Here is a 22,359-nt window from a genome sequence, read left to right as displayed (position 1 = left end):
AAGATGTATTAAGATAACAAAATTACCTCTGCTTCCTGAGAGCATGCAGTTCAGAGCAAAGCTCTGCTTGAACTCTGTCCCAAGAGCACCAGATACAAGCCCAAATCCTGTAATAAATCATTTCTTAACATCCTTTCAAAGAGATGTTTCCTCATGATATGCATTCCCTCTTCACAATGAGCAATATGCCCACCTCATTCAATGACATGCGTGTTCCTGTTGGTCTATGCCTATAGGACACTGACATTTTGGACTTTCTAAGTTATTTTTATTTGTGTAGAGATTGCTAATTTTTGTGTATACTAATTTCATTAATTTTGTGAATAATCTCCTTACTGATTTTTCTTATTGCTAGGCTTCCAAAAATAACATTTACACAATTATGAAAAATATTTCTACCTTCCTTTTTCAGCATTTATTCCTCTTATTACTTTTTCTTGTCCATTTTCATTGATTAGTACTTGCAAAACATAATAAATATACCAGGTGATAATGGGTATCTTTGCCTTACTCTGACTTAAATGGGAATTTCTTGAGCTTCTCAGTATTAAATATGATGCTGGCCTTTTATTTGAGATGCATACCATGTAAGGAATTCTGGTTCAGATTCTGGCTCTGCCACTTAAATGCTCTGTGACCTTAGGCAAGCTGTTTACACTTTTGGCACTGATTTTCTCATCTGAATATTATGGCAATAATATCTCCACTTCACAGAGCTTTGCCAAAATTAAATTCATTAAAATATTTTCAGATTGTGAAAATGCTTACAGCAGTGCTTGGTTCATAATTACTACATAAATGAATTTATATAATATCAATACAATATTCTCTAACACAAGATGATTCTATACCATATACTATATAATAGTACAAACAATAGTATTTCATGTATTGTATAAATGCTATTTATTTTTAATTAATTAATTAATTTTATTTATTTTATTTATTTATTTTTTTTTTTGAGATGGAGTCTTGCTCATCGCCCAGGCTGGAGTACAGTGGCGCGATCTCGGCTCACTGCAAGCTCCGCCTCCTGGGTTCACGCCATTCTCCTGTCTCAGCCTCCCTAGTAGCTGGGACTACAGGCGCCCACCACCACGCCCGGCTAATTTTTTGTATTTTTAGCGGAGACGGGGTTTCACCGTGTTAGCCAGGATGGTCTCCATCTCCTGACCTCGTGATCCGCCCGCCTCGGTCTCCCAAAGTGCTGGGATTACAGGCGTGAGCCACCGCGCCCGGCCATAAATGCTATTTATTAATCCTCTATTCCGATTTAATTAAGAATTTTATCAGCACTAGAGGTTGGATTTGATCAAATGCCTTTATTACATCTACAGCAATGTTCATATAGCATTTCTCTTTTAATGGATTCATCTTTCTTAAACACCCATCTGATCAGGTTACACTCCTGTTTGGAATCCTTATGACTGCATAACATAATGCATAATTCCTTAGCAAGGCATTCAAGAACTCCCATAATATAACCCCAGCTTTTGTTTCCTCGATGCACTCTCTGCTCTGGATATATTAAAGTATCTGCTTCATAAAAGGGCCATGCTCTACAATAATAGTTTTAACATGTGGATTTGTTCTGAGGATTTAACAATGTATGCATTTTAAAAATATGTAAAACACATAAAACAGCACCTGGTGCAGAGTAAATGTAATATAAGTGTTCCTATATATATATTTTTTATACTTAGGGTTTTATCAGTAATAGGTGTTGAATGTTATCGAGATTCTTTGGGGCATTTGTAGAGATGTTTATATGGTATTTTTCTTGTGATGGAGTCATTTTTTAAAACAAATGTCTGATCATATGACACCTTCATAGCAACTTACTACTGACTACTGTTAAAGCAGAATAATATGGTCTGAGAAGGATTCCATACTTCTATATTTGAGTCCTTGTGGATGAACTCCAACATAACTTAATAAGTAGACAAGATTGAAAACCTAATTTAGGAGTATGTGCCTGTAACAATAGCTGAGTCTTGGCCAATCCCAGCAGCCGTACTTCAACCACTCATCCACTGCTGAATGTTCAAACTGTGTTCAAATAAGGCAAACGCTGAGCTGTAACTAGTCCAATTGTTTCTGTACCTCACTTCCGATTTCTGTATGTTATTTCCCTTTTTTTTTTTTTTGGTCTATAAATCTTCTACCACGTGGTTGCACTGGAGTCTCTCTAAATCTGCTGTGATTCTGCGGGAGTGGACTGCCCTATTTGCGAATTGTTCATTACTCAGTTAAACTCCTTTAAATTTAATTCGGCTGAAATTTTTCTTTTAACACTGCAAAGCAAGGCATTCAAGATATTCCATGATCTAACTGTATTGGGGGGACATGACTGTGGTCCTGTAAATAGGTTTTAAAATTTTCTCTTAATCCAAAGCAACTTTCACCAGGCTGTGAATTTTCATTTTGTTTGCTGCCTTCTTTTGTCCCTAGTGTTTGTGCAAATTATAAGACAGACACGTAGCATTATAGATGTTGACATTAATTGATCTGAAACTTTTTAATTTATTGGAGCAATTTCTTGCCAATCTTGTGTTCCTTCTTTGAGGCCTGAGAAGCCACTTGGTTAAGTATTCATTAGTTTGACTTCTATACTGCATATGTAAAAATTCTACATGTATTAAAAAGACTTTCACCTCAATACCTACATCCTGTTCTAGCAGTTTCCTGTTTACTATGCATACATTATAGACAGCAAAACAATATTTGGAGATCCCCTTAGGGCTGCCTGAAAATTCAGAGATATATTGAAATCACATCAGCAATATATTTCCCTTTCATAATATATTATGCCATAGGTTTGTAATCTCTCCTAAGGAAACAAAATTAATTTTTCAATGTTCTTCGCTTGTGAGAGAGGATAGCATAATAAATACTCCTCCTTTGTACCTTTGGAGATAATTGGCTGGAAAACTATTGGGTGAAAATTGTTTTCTCACTCACGGTCATTCTGCTACACATTAGCACCATTGAGGCATGCTTTTGAATACCAGGAACATGCCCTTCAGACAAAGATTAATTAGATGCAAAAGTTAAAAGAGAGAAACAGATGAATCCTCAGCATGGCTTTTAGAATATAAGAAGTGTGGTCCATGTTAATGGCTATGCTAGTTTTCAAAGCTCGCCTTTTGAACTCATCTTTTTATGTATCTAGTTTAAAAGGCTTGCATTCCTATTGATAATGAAATTTTAAAATGAAAGAGAGCCATATAATGATCTAGCATTCATGCAAAGGAAATCATTATTTACCATATAATAATTAATTCACAAATATCACCTAAGGAACCAAACTGAGGAGAAACTCCTGTTTTGCTCATCCTCTTTCATTCAATTATAACCATCCACTGTTTTGGAAAGGGCTGCAGTGGAGTTGCAAAGATGAGTATAGTGTCATCCCACTACTTGATGACGAGTTCTTTAAGAGCAGCAACCAGGACAAATATACAAATTATCTTTGATGCAAGGCAGAAGATGTTACGGCCCAGAAGAAACATTTCAAAAGAGGGAAAGATCATATCCTTGTTTTGCTTCTGATACTTTGTCTTGCTTTATTATTTTATCACAACTATTTTAAGTTACAAGAATAAAGAGATATTGCATAACAAGTCAAATAATACAGATGCTTAAAAAGAAATAGTTCATAATCTGCTCTTCCATCCCTTCGATCTCTACCCCTGTTCAAGGTAACAAATCTGATATGTTTGTTGTACAATTTCTATATCTTTCTAGATTCTCATTTTAAAATACCTAAACTTTTTATTCTTTTACCAAAAAGATAGGATCATCCGATATGTCTTTTCATGCTTCCTTTTTTAAACTCCAGTGTAAGATATAAAGAACTAGAAATGCTAATGCCGTTTGATGGAAGAAAAGGAGTCTTTTCAATGAGTGGATCTGGAGAAACTGAATATCTGCATGGAAAAAAAAAAATCCTTGACCCTCTCCCTCACAGATATTTAAAAATTAATTTGACATGGATCATAGATCTAAATGTTAAAGCTTAAACTATAAAACTATAAAGCTTATAGAAGAACCCACAAGAGAATATAGTCATGACCTTGGAGTAGGAAAAGTTTCTCAATGGGATAGATAAAGCACTAATCAAGAATGAGAAACTTGATAAATCACACACACACACACACACACACACACACACACACAAACACACACACACACATACCTGCTCTGGTTTCCAAAGTAAACATACGAATTTGTACTCTCATCAGTAGCATATAATGGTTCCACTTGTTCCACATCTTGGTCAGCACATGATATTGTAGGTTTTTAATCTTTACTATTATTGTTGTTGTTTTAATTTTAGCCATTCCAGTTGGTGTGAATCTTATTGTGGTTCTAATTATACTTCCTTGACAACGAATGAAGGTGAGTACCTTTTCATTGGCTGTTTGGATACTTTTTTTTGTGAAATGCCTGTTAAAATCTTCTGTGCATAAAGCAGAAAAGGAAGGAAATGGGTTGTGTGTTTCTCATTGATTTGGAGGCATTTAAACATATATTCTGCACATTATATATACTATATAAAATATCTGGACCTTGCCTCTTCACTGTTCTAATAGTCTTTTGATAAAGAAAAGTTGCTAATTTTAATAAAGTACAATTGGCCAGTTATTTCCTTTATTGTTAGTGTATTTTGTGGAGACTAGCTAAGCAAGCCCAAAACCGATATGGCAGGCAATCAGGAAGGCAGGATCATGGATAGACAGGAAATCCACAAGCATGGGTTTACACCTGTCCACAGGCAGTCAGTCAGGATGGGAAGATGACCAGCAGGCTGAAATAGCACATATTCACAGACAGCAGTCAGGGAGGAAGATACAGGAGGAAAGGAAGAACAATTGTAGATACAGATGCTATGTGGGTCTCTAAACTCAGGGACGGCCTAAGCCCTTTTGTAAAGCCCTTGAAACTAAATCAGGCCAGCAAAGATGTTCCCCAACTTACAATGAGGTTATGTCCCAGTATTGCATATTCAGTCAAAAATTATAAGTTGAAAATGCATTTAATACCCTGATAAGCCCATTGTAAAGTCAAAAAATTATAAATTGAACCATCATAAGAGAGAGGCAATCTGTAATACCACTTTTGATTAACTTAAAGTCAACCAATTATGGACTTGAATCACATTTACAAAATCCCCTTACAGCAGCACCCAGATTATTTGTGTGAATGAATATCTGGGAGAAGGCCTGTGTATATTATGTAATGACTGCTGCTTCCTTTCCATTCTCCAACTCTTGTTGGAGTACCTCCCTCATAACCACCCCCCATCTAGAAACATACTAGAAAGGGAATTCTGAGAACTTGTTTTCAGCCTAATCCAATTGACACATCAAATAATTGTCATAAATATTCTTCTGTGTTATCTTCGAGAATCACAATGTCCAATTGGTCATACTTATTTAATTTAAGTTAAATTAAATAAAATTTAAACTTCAGTTACTCAGTCACACCAGCTAAGTTTCAACTGCTCAATAACTACATATGGCCACTGTGTGAAACAGCATGGAGACGAAGTATTTCCATCTCATATGGCAGAGTTTTATCGGACAGTGCTATTTCAGAAACGATTATTTCGCCTTTAACATTTAGGTTTGTCTCTCATTTGGAATTCATATTTTACTAAAGGGCAAGATAGAGGTCAATATTTATTTTTTTCCATATGGAAATCAAATTAATTGACCCAGTATTATTTCTTGAAAAGCCTACCCATTCGCATTGCATTTCAGTGACTGTCATCTTTATTGTAAATTCGATGACCACATATGTGGTGACCTGAATGGCCTGTTTTGGGGCTTTTTATTCTATAAGTTTTGTCTATTTATTTTATCAATACCTCCTGATCTTAATTCTTGTATTTTTATAAGTATTGATATTTGGTAATAAAAGTTTTCTAATTGTTTTTCTTCTTCAAAACTACCTCAGTAATCTTTTACCTTTTGCATTTCTATGTGCATTTTAGAATCAGCTTGTCAATTCATACAAACAATTTTCTTGGGTTTTCACTGGGATTGCATTAAATCTATACATGAATTTGAGGGCAAATAGGCATTTTCTTTTGCATTTAAATGCTATTAAATACTGTTCAACTTGTCCAGTTATGTTCTTAGACACATTCCCATTGGCAATATGTGAAGTTCCTACTTCCTTGTGTCCTTATCGCCACTAAATATTTTTTTAAATTTAATTACATTAATTAATTCATTAATTGAGGTGGAGTCTCATTCTGTTGCCCAGGCTAGAGTGCAGTGGTATGATCCTGGCTCACTGCAACCTCCGCCACCCAGGTTCAAATGATTCTCATGCCTCAGCCTCCCGAGTAGCTGGGAGTACAGGCGTGCACCATCACACCTGGCTAATTTTTGTATTTTTAGTAGAGACGGGTTTTCACCATGTTGGCCAGGCTAGTCTTGAACTCCTGAGCTCAAGTGAGTTGCCCACCTTGGACTCCCAAAGTGCTGGGATTGCAGGCGTGAGCCACCATGCCCGGCCACCACTAAATATTTTTAATCTTTGAATATATATAGTATCTGATGAGAGAAAATATCTTGCTGTTTTAATTTGAATTTCCCTAACTTTTAATGATGTTAAGCATCTTTTTATATTTTTTCCACTTAAATTTTCGTTTCTGTGAATTGATTTCTCACTTAAAATCATTTTTGCTAATTCAAATGCAGGTCTTTTCATGTATTATGGATGTAGTGGATACTATGCCATGCCGCTCAGGTTTTCTTTCAGGAAAGTTGCACTTATTTTACCATTTGCCTGGAGTGTTATCTACTGACTGGTCACAGTTATGTCTTCTCTGGGAATTACTCTTGGCCAGAGGATGCTGCCTCACCCAAGGTTGTATTTTTAAATTGATTAATGCTAGTGTACAGAAGCCTGCCTTCTTTACGTTGTAGTGGGGAATCTCTGAAAGGCCATGCCAGCTTTAGCGTTGCCCCTTTGGACTGGCTAAAGCTGCTGGTACATCTGTACTATAGTTCAACCTCTCCCTCTGACCAATCTTGCTTCTTTTGTTCTTCTGCAAGTATTTTTGCCCAAGAACATTCCCCAGTAAATTTTCTATGTGCAAATCTCAGTTTCAGAGTTTTTTTTCCTCCAGAAACCTGACCTATGACAATTCGTATAGGAAGTGGTTCTAATTGGTATTTTGGAAATAGATCACCTGCGGGTTTGCTGTCAATGACCCCAATGCTGGTGGTAAGTGGAATATGGAGAGTCCTTGGCATGCTGTCGTGGTATAATTGTTAAAACTTTCATCAGTGGTAAACTCTTGTGGAATATGGATGGAACAGAGTACATTGTTGGGTACAATATCTTAAGCATTTGGGATATACAGGGGAAATAGTAATTTTAAAGACTGTGAGATTGGATAGCTGTGATTGGGGGCCTTTTTGTCAGATAAAGGCAATGCAATACCTAAATGGATGAATTGGTAATTAAATGTTAAATGTGAAAGTCAGATGGTCTCCTTGGTAACATATAAAGAGGCTTCCCTATAGCCATGGGGTAAAAAAAGTGGAGAATCAGGTCTGGGACTTAATTATAAGAGTAGCAAAGCTCTGCAGAAAGTTGAATTCTCAAAAGTGTATTGTCGGAAGGGCACAGGTCAGAGATTCATGAGACTTTTTAGAAGGTGAGATTGAAACCATTATATTTTTAAACGTGTACTCATGAATATTAAGTTTTAGCACTCCCTTTTATCTCTTTTCTGGCCCAATAAACATAAGTGTTATAGGTACTGAAATCGGGTGAATTTAATGATGTTACTGTAAAATTATTTATATCTTGATATTTGCCAAAGAACCTGAAATGACAGTTCCAATTTTGTATTTTCTTCCTGTTTTCTTTCATCTGTTTTAGTTTTTAAAACTACCTGGAAAATCTATTCAATCTGATTATACAAGTTTTGAGATGTGTCAGGAATACTTGAAGAATTAAGATTTAGGAAAATCTTTCAAATTGGTCAGAGTAAAAAGAAAAAAAAACAATTCAGAGAAAATATAGCCCCCTTATGTTTTTCAATACTAAATAATCAACTCAGCATAATGAAAAACCTGAAAAACAAGAAAATTCATTTGAAAGACAAGTGAGTGTGGAAAAAAATGAGACATGACAACATGAGATTAAGAAAATAAATTAATATTAAATAAAAAGTAAAAAAAAAGTGTACAGTCAACAGGGTCCCAGAGTTTTATTACTAAAGCTGCTTCACAGAGTACCAGCCTACACTGAAAGGAACAATTTCCTAAAAGTCAATATTGACAGAATAAGAGAAAAGATTGCATTTTCTTGCCTCATGAGTCCAATGCAAGACCTTTTTGTAATCACACAAGTCAGAAAGATACTACTACTTAGTTTTTCATTGTCCTGCTTTTTAAAAAAAATTAAACCAGAAATACAGAAATGTCCATGAAAACTAATATTGAGAATCCTTCATGGACTTGTATTTTTCTAAATGACAAACTTTTGGAAGATTAAATGATGAGAAATCCCTAGGAAGTTAACTTTGCTAGGACAGAAAGATCATTTGACAATATCGTTTTTTCGTTATTTGGTATAACTCTAGAGTGAGGTGTGCCCAATATATAGAACGTATTCTTGCCTATCTAAGTCAAGTGAAACTATATTCAAATACCCATTAGGTATTGTATTTGAAAAAAAGCAAAAATGACAATATCAATATTACATAACCAGGCTGTACAACACAAATTCTAATGTTAATGTGTATTATGCTATATTACGGTGTATCTGAAAGAGACAAAATGGGCATCATTTTGCATTCTGCTAATATATATTTTTCAGTGATTTCACTGAATATCAGAATCTTGTGGATAGAGTGATATCAGGTGGAAAATATGGCTCTTTCATTTAGAATTTAAAATGATCTGGCCCCAAAGTGTCACTTATTCTTTAGAGAATTTCTACATAGTGCATACAACAGCTTTGTAGCTGCATTTTATTCAGAGTCTGGCTTTGAAAACACAAATGTAATTAAAATCAGAATATACGTACAGGAGCTGGCTTTGTTAATGTTATCACAGTTGATTGTTTAAGCCTGGGGCATCATTGCACAGGGCGCTGTACTTATTGCAATGTTAAGGCTCTGGGTAAAGTTCAGGACTTTTTTCATTAAGTCGCCCACACCTTCCTTTCCTTATTCCCTGCTCAGTACAGCTTCTGACGTTTGGAGACCCAGGAAAATTGTCTGAGGATGGAGGCATATAGGAGATGCAACTGAGCTTTCCATTTGGCATTGTCTTGCCTGGTATCTTTTCAACAGTTTGTGAAAAATAAATGGGTCAATTAATTATCTTTCTGTGAGTATTATGAATCCAATGATCTTCTTTGTAAAAATGAAAAATGCTAACTGATATTTTCAGGCTGCAGTACAGATTCATATTAAGATAATTTACCTTACAATAATCCTTCTTCAGGATTTTAGTGAGTGCTGGTTGTAGACATTTGGGACATAACCCTTCTCTCAGAAAGTTTCCAATCTCAAGGGAGCAGCTAAATAAACAGAGAACTATATTAGTACAGATGAATAGAGTTATTAGAAGGAAATTAGACAATCAAATTTTAGAGTGAAACAAAATCACTTGGAGAGCTTGTTAAAACACAGTTTCCTGGGCCTATCCCACTATTTTTGATATAATAGGTCTGGGGTAGGGCCTGATAATTTACATTTCTAACAGCTTTCCAGTTAATATTGATGCTGCTGGTCTGATGGCCACATTGATTGCAGTCAGATTCTGAGAATTCACTCTACTTAATGATGAGGGTCTCATACAAAGAAACCCACATTTACAGGGGACCAATATGGCATAATCAGTGAGTCACACAGGAAAGAATGAGTAGAACTTTTGCAAAGCTCTTTCCTAGGAACCTCCCAAACTTATTGTGTGAGTCAAATGAGTTTAAGTAGTATCATCCTCATTTTAGTAATGAGCAAAGAGAGGCCAAAGCAAGCTAAGTGACTTATCCAAGATTACACAGCTGACACAGTCACAGACCTACTGCTGCAACCCAGCCTGCTTGGTATTAGTACTGTTTCCACGAATATCGTGCAGAATAGCATTGTAATGAGAATGTTTGGAACAATATAGAAAGAGTCTTGGAGGAGATAAGGCTTTCAGTAAAATTTCAAGCATGGTAAGTTGTAAATGATAGGCAGCGTGAATGCACTGGCTTGCCATTAGGCAATGATGTAGCAGTAAGATTGGAAGATCTATGTATAAGAAGGGCAAATAGGGACCTCTGACTATAAGGAAAAGTCAGACTAGGATGTAGCAAGGTATAGAGGGGACGGCCAGGTCAAAAGTAGTTAAGGCGGGGCCTTAGAGACCTAATAGTGTAGGTGCATCTTATTAGGAAGCAAATGGAGAGACTCTCTCAAACATAAAACAGAGAGGGGGTTGCCAAGGAGCAGGTATGGAGGACACTTTGGCCTTAGTCTTGAGATGCATGGGCAAGGTTTCAGTGCAGAGGCACAGAAAGGTCATTTGTATAGTCCTGGGCAAGTCACTGAAAAAGGAGAGCTTAAAATTGATTGACAGTTCAATTAAGAATCCTGAACTAACAAAACCACAACTCTAAAAGTTACAGGTGTTAATGGGAAAGCCCCTACATTGCTGCAGGTCTGGAGGGTCACACAAGAAATGTCTAAAGCTTTCTTTGTAATCTAACTGAAGAATCTGTTCTTAGATTTGGGGCCAATCTGGAAATTACTGCTGCTGATAAAAGCAGAGGTGTTTGCACTGCTACTGCTGCTTACCCATTACTGTACTAGGGCTGAGCATTGAGGCAGAAAGAGGTGCTTAGGAAAGGGGACAAAAGGACAAGAACCCCAAAAATAAATAGCTAAACCATTCTCAGGATAATAAATGAATAAAAAGAAATATGCAGAGTTTCCAGAATATTATTAGAATTGGTTGCCTATGGTATCTGAGAATTTGCTATAATTAATGTCTAAAACTTGCACCCAGGTGGGGTCAAACCAACATGAGTCTTATAGGGAAGAATGAATGGAACTTGTAAAATAATAAGGAAAGATAATTTAGAACCAAGTTGAAAGATTCCATCAGAGACTTCCCCACTGTGTAGATGGAAGAAATGCCCTTATCTCAACTGTGCAACATGTAAATATTGTCTGGCTGAAAAATAAAGTCATATTCAATAGTCAATTCTTTTGGGAGGGTTTCCTAAGATGTTATCTTAAATTTAGGCATTGTATCTATCAACAAATGTAACTAGCTATCAACCTACAAACCTGCCTCCTCATCTGCTTATCTCTCTATCCTCCATCTGTATCTATCTTGTGGTCATAGTTGGCATTTGGTTAATACCAACTTTGAAGATTTTTAGGCTAAAATTCCTGCATGCAAGTTCTATGGGATGAATCTTGAGTTCTAATCACCTATAAATTCATATTGAAGAGAGGATCCCAAGTTACTTTTTAGAAAATCCAGGGCCTTCTCTGCTTATAGTTTCTTGGCTACCTCTATGAGCAGCTGAACACTTGTGTTCCTTTGACTGCCCAACTTCTACATTTTAATTTCTTTTAACTTTGAGATGTTCATTTTACTAGCAACAGAGTATATACGTACTTTAGATACATTCAGGGAGTATAACCTTGAATTCGCTCCCAATTAATATCAACAAAACCCTCATTCTATAAGTGAAGGACAGCCAAGACACATGTAAAACTTCATTTCTCCAGAGGCTCTAAAATTATCCTTGGATTAACCTAGACCATCAGAGAGACATACACATCTGGACTGTGTTGTTTTTGCCCATCTCTCTCCCCCACATCCTGTTTTTATTGAATCACACTGTGATTTTATTTTATTGAACAATATTGAAGAACACTTCAAGAAAAAATCAACGAAAGTAGTTGTATTTATTGTACAATGTTGCTGAAGCTGTTTGGATATTTTTATTACATTAGATATCTCTTCTTTCTGTGATCGCATGGAAGAAATTCCTGTCTGGCCTCTGCTATACTACCCCTGAGCCCTTTTTTTGGTTTTTATTTTCTGACCATCTTGAATAACTTTCTTCCTTCTTTGTGTTAATCACTGGAGAACTTAGAAATGTATGCCTCCTATCTTGTGAGTACACAGGTCTTTACACTAAGCATTTTGTTTCCTAACCTCACATCTGGCTTCCAACTTACTTTTTTTTAATGTACATTTCCCCATTTTACTCATTTTCTCACTTGTTTTTTGCTGTGTGTGTGTGTGTGTGTGTGTGTGTGTGTGTGTAAAATAAGGCTATTTTCTGCCTCCCTCCCTCCGCATAAATTTATCCTCAGGAATGAAGAGTGTTGGAATGGGTCAGAGCAGGATACACCACTTAATCTTGAGGACTGAGTAAGTTTTGACATATGTGTTATCCACGGAACCATCACCAAAATCAAGATAACCATCATATCCATTACCTCCAAGAGTCTCTTCTTGCTACCTGCTAATTGCTAATTAGCTACTTGCTACTTGCTAATCTTCCTCTCATATTTTCCAGTCCCCACTGTTATCCCCAGGCACACACTGATATGTTTCTGTCACTATAAACTTTACATTTTCTAGAATTCTATAAAAATGAAATTATACTATATGTACTCCTCCTTGGTCTGGTGCCTTTTGTTAATACTTAGCATAAGTATGTTGAAATTAATCCATACTGTTGTGTGTATCAATAATTCATTTATTTATATTGCTAAATGATATTTCATTACATGAATATGCCCCAATTTGTTTATCCATTCACTTGTTAATGGTCATTCGGGTTGTTTTCAGTTTTTGGCTATTACAGATGAAGTTTCTATGAACATTTGTATGTAAATCTTTGTTTGGGTGTATTTTTTCACTTCCTTTGAGTAATTATTAATATAGTCACTCCAGCTTTTTTTTTCAGTAGTGTTAGAATGATATATCTTTTCCCATTATTTTACTTTTAACCTATTTGTGCATTTATATTTAAGCGTGTTTCTTACAGGCAGCATACAATGGAACTTTTTTTATTCTAATCTGACAGTTTCTGCCTTTTAACTGGAATGTTTGGACCATTTCCATTTAATGTGATTATAAATGTTTTTAAGCTTATGCCTACCATTTGCTGTTTCTTTTTTATTTATCTCATTTTTTTCTTTGTTCCTCTTTTCTTCTGTCTGCCTTCTTTTAGAGTAATTATTTTTATAATTTCATTTCAATTACTTTGTTGGCTTATTAGCTATAACCTTTTGTTTTGCTCTTTTAGTGGTTATTTTAGGGTTTATAGTATACATTTTTAATTTTTCCCAGTCTGACTTCATTTGATATTATGCCACTTCACGCGAAGTATAATAACCTTAAAGAGTATACTTTCATGTCTCCCCTTCTGGGCTTTGTTCTTTTGTTATCACACATTTACTTAATACATGTAAAAGTAAAATTAAGGTAAATTTTAGTTTTATTACATTTCGAAGAATTGGGGCCATAATTTCTTCAAATATTTCTTCTGTCTCCTTTTATCTTTTCTTTCCTTTATGCATGCCAATTACATGTAAGTTAGATGTGTGAAGTTGTCCTACGTTTCATTGATGATCTGATGATCTGTTCATTTTTTTTCATTCTTACATTCTCTCTGTGTTTTATTACAGATAGCTTCCATTGCTGTGTTTTTAAGTTTATTAATTATATATTCTTTAATGTCTTATCTATCATTCATCCCATCCAGTATATTTTTCATCTCAAACCTTATTGTTTTCATCTCTATAATTTTGCTTTGGATCTTTTAAAAAACTCTTTAATGTTTCTACTTAACATGTTCAATCTTTCCTCTAGCTTTTCGAACATAGGGAATAGAGTTATAGTAACCATTTTAATATCACTGTCTTCTAGTTCAAATATGTGTGTCAGTTCTGGGTGTGTTTTGGTTGCCTGGTAATCTTTAATAGGACATCAGGAATTGTGAATTTTTCCTTCTTGAGTGCTGGATGTTTTTATATTCTTATAAATATTCTTCAGCTTGCTCTGGGATAAAGTTAATTTACCTGGAAACAGTTTGATCTTTTGGGGTCTTGCTTTTAAGATGTTTGTCAGGAATAGAGCAGCATTTAATCTAGGTCTAATCTCTACTACTGAAGCAAGGCCTTTCTGATTACTCAACACTCCATGAATTATGAAAATTACCAGTCTGGCCAATTAAAACAGCACTATATTGGAGTTGTCTTAGTACCAAGTATTCTTTTCTCTAAAACTTTTTGGGGGTCCTTTCATTGGCCTTGGGTAGTTTTCTTAAGTGCATGTGCTGTTTGGTGCTCTGCTGAATGCTTGAGGTGGATTTTCTGTAAATCTCCATAATTTCTGCCTGTGCAGCTCTCTTGTTATTGCTATCTTTTGTTAACTCCAGATGTCTTGCTCTCCTAGGCCTCTTAGCAATGTCTCTTCAACCCAGTGAGTTTGACACATTCTATTTGAGTTTGCCACAGTGGCCTGGAAACTCTCTCAATGCAGTATATTGGGCAATAGTAGGGCTAATTCTGTTAGCTTCTCATTTATCAGGAATTATATCCTTCATAGCCTGATGTCCAATGACTTAATGACCATTGTTTCATATATTTTGTCCCACTGTTTCAGATGGGAAGGTAGATCCTGTCCCTGTTATTGCATCTTGGTTTGAAGAAGTTCCTAGTCATTCTTTCTTTGATGTTGGGTTTTAGCTCTCTTTTGAATGCTCTCTCAGAATAGTTTCTTCCTCAAGTGTATGAGCAGTCAGCACAGGATAGATCTGCTCTTGTCTCTGGAGGGAATAGGTACTTATCTTGGTATGCTTTGCCTTGGTTTAATGCTTCCTTAACTCTCTACTCACAGTCAAACGAAATATGCTGAAGCTCAAGATTAGCAATTGGGCCAAGTACAGTGGCTCATGCCTGTAATTCCAGCCATTTTGGAGGCTAAGGTGGGAGGATCACTTAAGCCCAAGAGTTCAAGACTCACCTGGGAAACACAGTGAGACCCTGTCTCTACAAAAAAATTTTAAAAAATAGTAGGGCATGGTGGCACACACCTGTAGTCCTAGCTACCTGGGAGGCCAAGGCAAGAAAATAGCTGGAGCCCAGGAGGTTAAGCCTGCAGTGAGCTGTGATCACACCACTGCATTCCAGCCTGGGTGACAGAGTGAGACCCTGTCTCAAAAAAAAAAAAAAAAAAAAAAATAGCAATTGTACCTGGGGATGAGGGGCCCTGGAGATCACCCAGTCACCTCTAAAATGTCTTCATATAGAAGCACAAAGCATAACCTTTGTTTCAATCTAGATCAGAAGGAACCAAAGCTCCCACATTTGACTGGAGCATCCTTTCATCAATTCTGCCTCTCATGACATCAGCAGCTTGGCTGAGGATTTAGAGATTCAGAATTCTAGCCAAATATCTTTCCATCCTCTATGACTAACATGGTAAATCCATTTTGGAACAAAGTAGGAAGAAAGAATTTTTTACTTAAATGCCAGTATTTATAGTTTGTTGTGTATGATTATGTTAATGTTAACTGTATATATTCATTTCCCCTTGGTATACATTCACTTTTTCTCAATTTTTGTTATTTTTGGAGTTTTAATCCCCTACAGATCTGTCCATAGGTAAGTACTTGAACTTGGTGGGTCCAGATATTAATAACTATAGCACAGATGAGCGGAATGAGCATACAAGGTAAGTAGCCCCTTTACAGGTGACTTGAACTAGAAATTTTCTGCACATGCTGTAATTTATAATAGTAAATCTGAGTGTGCACATACTAGTCATGGAAATTGAGCTCAGAAAAATTTAACGGGTATCAAAATTTTACACTTAAAATTCTAGTCTTGCTCATGGGAGTAATTAGCCTTTACTCAGACAGAGATTTTCAAGCAATTTTTCTTCATACACTTACTCTTATTATTTATAGCAAGAATATTTTGACAGTAGTGGAAAGCGTCCAAATGGGAAGAAGGTTGACTTTTATGAGACTATGACTTTAGGGTCAAATGACTGATAATATTCAGTCTTGCTTTCAAAAATAGACAACTGAAAATTAGTAATGGGAAAAGTGTTCCTCAGAAGACAGGCTGATATAGATCTTCAAATACTTGGGGTGAATCACTGGAAAGCAGTGTTAAAAATGTTTCCTCGCCAACTTCTCCTTCATTAGCAACAGAGAAAAGCAAGTCTTTAGTCTTTGACCACTTTGTTGAGAGGGATTATGATCAGGTTGGGAAGTCTTAGGAAGGCAGTGTGGAAAGAGCACTACCGGAAATTTTTGTATCTGTGCCCAGATCAGCCATGAAAAGATGTGAGTTTTAGGAGACCATGGGCTGAATTCACAACATCCTGCATGTTAGCATTTCTTCCAAGAGTAAATTTCTCATTCATTAAATAGATATTTTGCAAGCACCTACCAATGATCATGTACCATTAGCCAAAAGGAGAAGAGGCAAGCAAATATGAGTAAGGCAAGCTTTGCCTCTAGGAGCCCTCAAATTGGGGTCATCTAAGTTATTCACTTAACGCATTCCATACACTTCATGTTTCTTCAGTGGGGAATTGATGGGGAGGACAAAGCTATAGTTTGTATGCCTATAACTCTGTCTGATTAAGATGTATTTGTCCACCTTTTGTACTTTATTGCATTTGTTTTTCTCTACTAATTATCAGTCTTCCCAGAAATAGGATGTGTGTCTGAAATTACTTTTCTGACCCTCCCTTCTATCCCCTCCCAATCAGAACCATAGACAGAAGATTCCACAAACCATATCAAGCAACAGTTTAATAGGTTTTAATGACTCAAACTCCTAACATTATGTCAGGTAACATCAGATATCTCTTATTTTTTAAATACTTTGTATGATATTCTTCTTGTTTAGATGTTATATATTCTTGGAGCAGGCAAAAGACCCACTGTACCTTTGGGAAGAGCTTAAAACTGAATTCTAAAACTGGCATGTTCATACAATGGAATACTATTCACCAATAAAAACAATGAACTACTGATACAACATGGATAAATCTCAAATGTGTTATTATATGTGAAAGAAGCCAGACTTAAAAGATTACATACAGTATGGTTCCATTTATATGGCACTCCGGAAAGGGAAGAACTATAGAAGCAGAAAATAGATCTATAGTTTTCAGGGTGTGGGGGCTGGTGGAAGGAGGAATGAGGACTATAAAGGGGTATGAGGGAATTTGGGAAGTAATGGAAATGTATATTTTAACATGGCAGTCATTACTATTTGCACTTGCCAAGATGTACAGAACTGTACACTAAAATGGTGTATTTTATTATAAATAAATTATACCTCAATAAACCTGGGCAAGAGGAGACATGTTCAATGCCCATTAGGACCTATCACCTTGAGTCTATGTGTGTTAGGGAGGTGCTGAGAGCTATGAGCTCATACAGGATGCAATCTTGGGGGTAATATGTATTTCCACAATACATATTAGTTTGTACTCTGCTGTATCAGCCAGACAATAAAAGGATGAATAATTGTGTGTGTGTGCATGTGTATATGCTTATATTTCCTATTTAAGGCAGTAAAGGAAAGCTATGCTGACTGAGGATAAGGAACAAAAAAAATGAGTTAAAAGATAAAAAAGAGATAAATTGATAAATCTGGCTATATGTAAGGTACTCTTTTAAACATTTTACATATATAAATTATTTCACTCTCACAACAGCTCTATGGTGGGTACTATTATCGTCCGTGTTTTACAAATGAGAAAACTGAAGTGTGGCTTAGATAAGTAAATTGCCAAAGGTCACACAGTTACTAAATAATGAGTCTGGGATTTAAACCCAGGCAGTCTGGTTCCAGAAGTCAGGCTCTTCCTAACTCTACTCCACTGCCTTTCTAATCATTAGAGAATACTAGCTAGAACATTAGAAAATAATTGTCCCCACCTAGATTTCATGTCAAGTTTAATTTCCAGGATCACTTCCAGTAAACAAAGAGCAGTGTTCTCCCCACCCAAATCCAAAGGGAGAAATCAGGAGGCAGAGTGTTCATAAGTTGTTCATTCCCAATCATGTTATATCAAGCTACACTGTACTTCACTTTTGACAGGGAATAGAAAGATAAGACAATATTTTGGAAAAAGAAGAGGCAATTCGTTTGTGGGGTGATCAAAGGGCAGGCTATGTCACAATTCATTTTGAGTGTCAGATATTTACAGAACTGCTTTCTCCCCCACAATTCAGTTTCTTGTTACATAACTTTTTTGTAGCTACAATTTATTCCATTAATCCCACATGTTCTAATATGACGGCAGTGTCTTTAAAACTGCAACCCAACGGGAAAAACATTGGCTCTGCCACATACACAAAAATCCCCAGCAATAAAATCTGTTTAAAAAGATAAATCCATTTCAATATTCTTATTTATTTACACTTTACCTTGCTCCAAAAAAAAAAAAAAAAAAAAAAAAAGATATGTGATATGGTATTTTTTTCTGCAAAGCCCATAAACATTCACAATTTAACCAATCTATACGTCTGCAATCTCACCATAGATGATGTACTGATCAAATATGATACATATTAGAATTCGTACTGAGCATCACATTCATCTTCAAGCTGCAATCTTTTCCCATGTTTCTTTGTCAAAGACTTTTGGAAATGTTATGCTAAAAATAACAGACTTTTAATGTGAGTAACAGGTTAACAAAATGAAAGTTGCTATAGAAACAGAATGCACACTTCAGAAAATGGAACTGCAAGGAGAAATCGTATTTATTGGCTATAATGAATTGGCGAAAGCTTATCAATATATATCTTATAGTCTGTTGCAGATAGCTTTGGTAGCTACTAATTAACAATATTTCCCAAAATTTTCCTGAGTTTTAAGAATGTAGGCAGTCACGGATGTTCATTCAAGAGGCAGAAAAAAAGATGGCTACTTCATGGTTTCATGTCCATAAGGAATCATTCCTTCAGCATAAGCAAAAGTAGGTCTATTAGGGTAGGGCCTTCATGTCTCCTTAATGCTGCGTTTTGTTTTGATGTCTTAACCATTACTATGTGCAAGGTTGTCAGAATTATTCACATCAATGAGGGAGCACCCGAATCTCTGAGGATTATAATTTACGTGGGGTTTGGTATGCTTGGTTTGTTCTGTGTAGTAATCCTGTAGTGTACTTAAGGAAAGCCTTAATGATTGGGTATCTCCTGTTTAACTGCTTTATTAGGGAGTATTTTATTTATTATTGCTCTCCAACTGCGACTTTTGACTGAATATTGCCAAGATTTGACTGTATTCTATTAAAGAGAAACAAATAGCAGTTTTTATACAGCATGCACCACTCTGCTTTTATAACCTGCATTTTTCATGCAGTAAATCCAGACACTTTACAATCATTAAGGATATAGAAGAAGACTTAGCTCCATAACAGCTTCTCTCCAGAGCTCAACCTATGCTATAAAACAAGCCACCACAGAAAACATGCACTCCGGCTCAGCTCCCTAAAAGCCCAAACCCCCTGTTGTAAATAAGGTATTTCTGGTAGGAAAGTCATAGTTTGTGTTGAATGTTTTGCTTCTTTGATCCAGACGGCTGGTGTTTCTTCTCTGCTTACCTCCTCCAAATTACAATTTGCCCTCTTTCTCAGATCATTAATAATGTAGCCTCTGATAAGTGCACAGGCCTTAAGTGAGACGACTACATTGCCATTGCCAGGACCCAGCTGCTTTCTGCACTGATGTTATGTAAGGCTCTAACTAGGCAGGCTTTTTCTTCTCCTCATACATCTGGAAAGCTTTCCTCCAAGGAATATCGAGATGATTGTGATGAGCACTGCTTTGGACTTCACTGAAGTTGCCCTGGGACTCCCTTATTCCCATGCTGTCTCCCCAGCACCTGGCTCCTCCCGTGTGAGAGAGCAGTGATGGTAACAAATGGGGCTGTTTGGGCTAGACCAACAGAGAGAAAGTTAATAGGCTCAGACTTAATTGCTTTCTACCTGAGACTGCAATTTCCTTCAGGATATGCAAATGGCTCTCTGGAGAAAATGGAACCAAGATAGATCAGGGCCATTTTCAAACTTTATGAAATTCTGGACGTGAAGCAGTAAAAATGACCTTTCTTTCTTCCCTTGACCCTAAAGAGCAGTCTTAACAATACAGGAGGATCATGTTCAGCAGCGACAATACCTGATGAAAACTGGGCCACATGGGAGTGTAGGTACTTTTATTGAGTCTTGACTATATGCTGGGCATTGTGCCTTATCTCATGTCTTAGCTTATTCTATTTTTACAACAGCCATGTGAAGTAAGAAGTATTCTTGTAATGGTTAATCAATTCTTTTTTCACCTCAGTTCTTTTGAATGCTTGTTCTCTTTCTTGTTGAACACATAAAAAATTCAGAACTACTGAATTCCCTTTTTCCTTCTGTCATTTTTTAAATACTACATCTTTCTCAAACAAGAATCTTACTCTTTTTTTCCTCATAATGTTACTCTAAAAATAATAATTTTAAACATCCTTTTAATGGCATTGATCTTTCAATTTAATACAGAAATCAGCAAACTTTCTTTGTAAAGAGCCACATAGTAAATATTTTAGGCTTTGCAGGCTATACAGTCTTTGTCTCAATGACTCAGCTCTTCTGTATTAGTGTGCAAAAGCAATATAGACAAAACATAAAGGAAAGGACATGGCCGTGTTCCAATAAAACTTTATTTACAGAAATGAGAGGCCTGCCCATGAACTTTATTTTGTGAAATCTGGATTACAAAAAAAAAGAAAAAAGAAAAAGGTGGCAGAGAGATGGTGGGGAAAGCAAAGCGATAGTTCTTAATTCATTTCTAGGACCACTTTATTGTCTGGTTTTAGACAAGTCACTTCATTTCTCTGTGGCTTAGTTTCTTTATCTGTGAAATAAGAGTAACAGCTTCCTCATGGGATTATTGTGAAGATTAAAAGACAAGAAAGTTCATCCTGGACTTCTCCCCGTTTAAGTTTGGTTAACACTGTTAGATTATTTACAATATTTTAGGCATTTGTTTAAATGCTCATTATAGAACCATAAGACAAAGCCCTTGTTTCCTTTACCACCTCCCAGGAATTCAAAGAACATTAATCCTGGCTCAGAGGATAAAGGAAAGCTTCATATAGGAGGCATTTAAGGTCAACCTTGAAAGATGAGTGGAATTTTTTAGGTTTAGAAGCAAGAGAAGGACGTTCCAAGTAGAGATAATAGCAGGAGCAAAGAGATATAAAAGCTTTGTAAAATTGCATGGTATTTTCACGGAACTGTGAAAAATAGTCCAATATGGCTGGAGAACATGATGATGCATGGCACGGTAGATACTGATAGACCCTACCTGATATCCATTCTCCTTCCTTCTTTACTCATAAGTCTTTGATTTTTTCCAAATCAGAATATGTACCCAACTTAAAATATACAATCTTTCAGTGTCCCTGGAAAGGGACAGCAAAGAATAAGGCTTTCTTTTTTTGCCACTTGTATTTTGGGTTTGGGGGGTACACATGCAAGTTTGTTGCATAGGTAAATTTCATGTTGCTGAAGCTTGGTATACAAATAATCCTGTCACCAAGATAATGAGCTTAATACCTGATAGGTAGCCTTCTAACCCATACTTCTTTCCCATCCTGCCCACTGAAACAGTCCCCAGTTTCTACTGTTCCCATCTTTGGGTCCATGTGCATTCGGTGTTTGGTGAGAATATGTGATATTTGGTTTTCTGCTCCTGAGATAATTTGCTTAGTATAATGGCTTCCAGCTGCATTCATGTTGCTGCAAGGGACATGATTTCATTCTTCTTTATGACTACATAGTATTCCATAGTGTATATGTACCACATTTTCTTTATTTAGTCCACTGTTGATGGCCATCTTGGTTGATTCCATGTCTTTGCTATTGTTAATAGTGCTGCAATGAAAATACCAGTGCCTGTGTCTTTTTGGTAGAACAATTAATTTTCCTTTGAGCATATATCCAATAGTGAAATTGCTGCATTGAATGGTATTTCTGTTTTAAGTTCTTTGAAAAATCTCCACACTACTTTACACAGTGGCTGAACTAACTTATATTCCCACCAGTAGTGGGAATGTGCATAAGCATTCCCCTTCTCTGCAACTTTGCCAGCATCTGTTGTTTTTGACTTTTTGATAATAGCCATTCTGACTAGTGTGAGATGGTATCTCATTGTGGTTTTAGTTTGCATTTCTCTAATGATTAGTGATGGTGAGTACTTCTTCATGTTTGTTGGACATGTGTATGTCTTCTTTTGTGAAGTGTCTGTTCATGTTCTTTGCCCATTTTTTTATGGGGTTATTCATTT

The sequence above is a fragment of the Chlorocebus sabaeus genome, chromosome X (assembly GCF_047675955.1).
Source record: "Chlorocebus sabaeus isolate Y175 chromosome X, mChlSab1.0.hap1, whole genome shotgun sequence".
Lineage (NCBI taxonomy): Eukaryota > Metazoa > Chordata > Mammalia > Primates > Cercopithecidae > Chlorocebus > Chlorocebus sabaeus.
The sequence above is the reverse complement of the archived record's forward strand: the minus strand, read 5'-3'. Positions refer to the sequence as shown.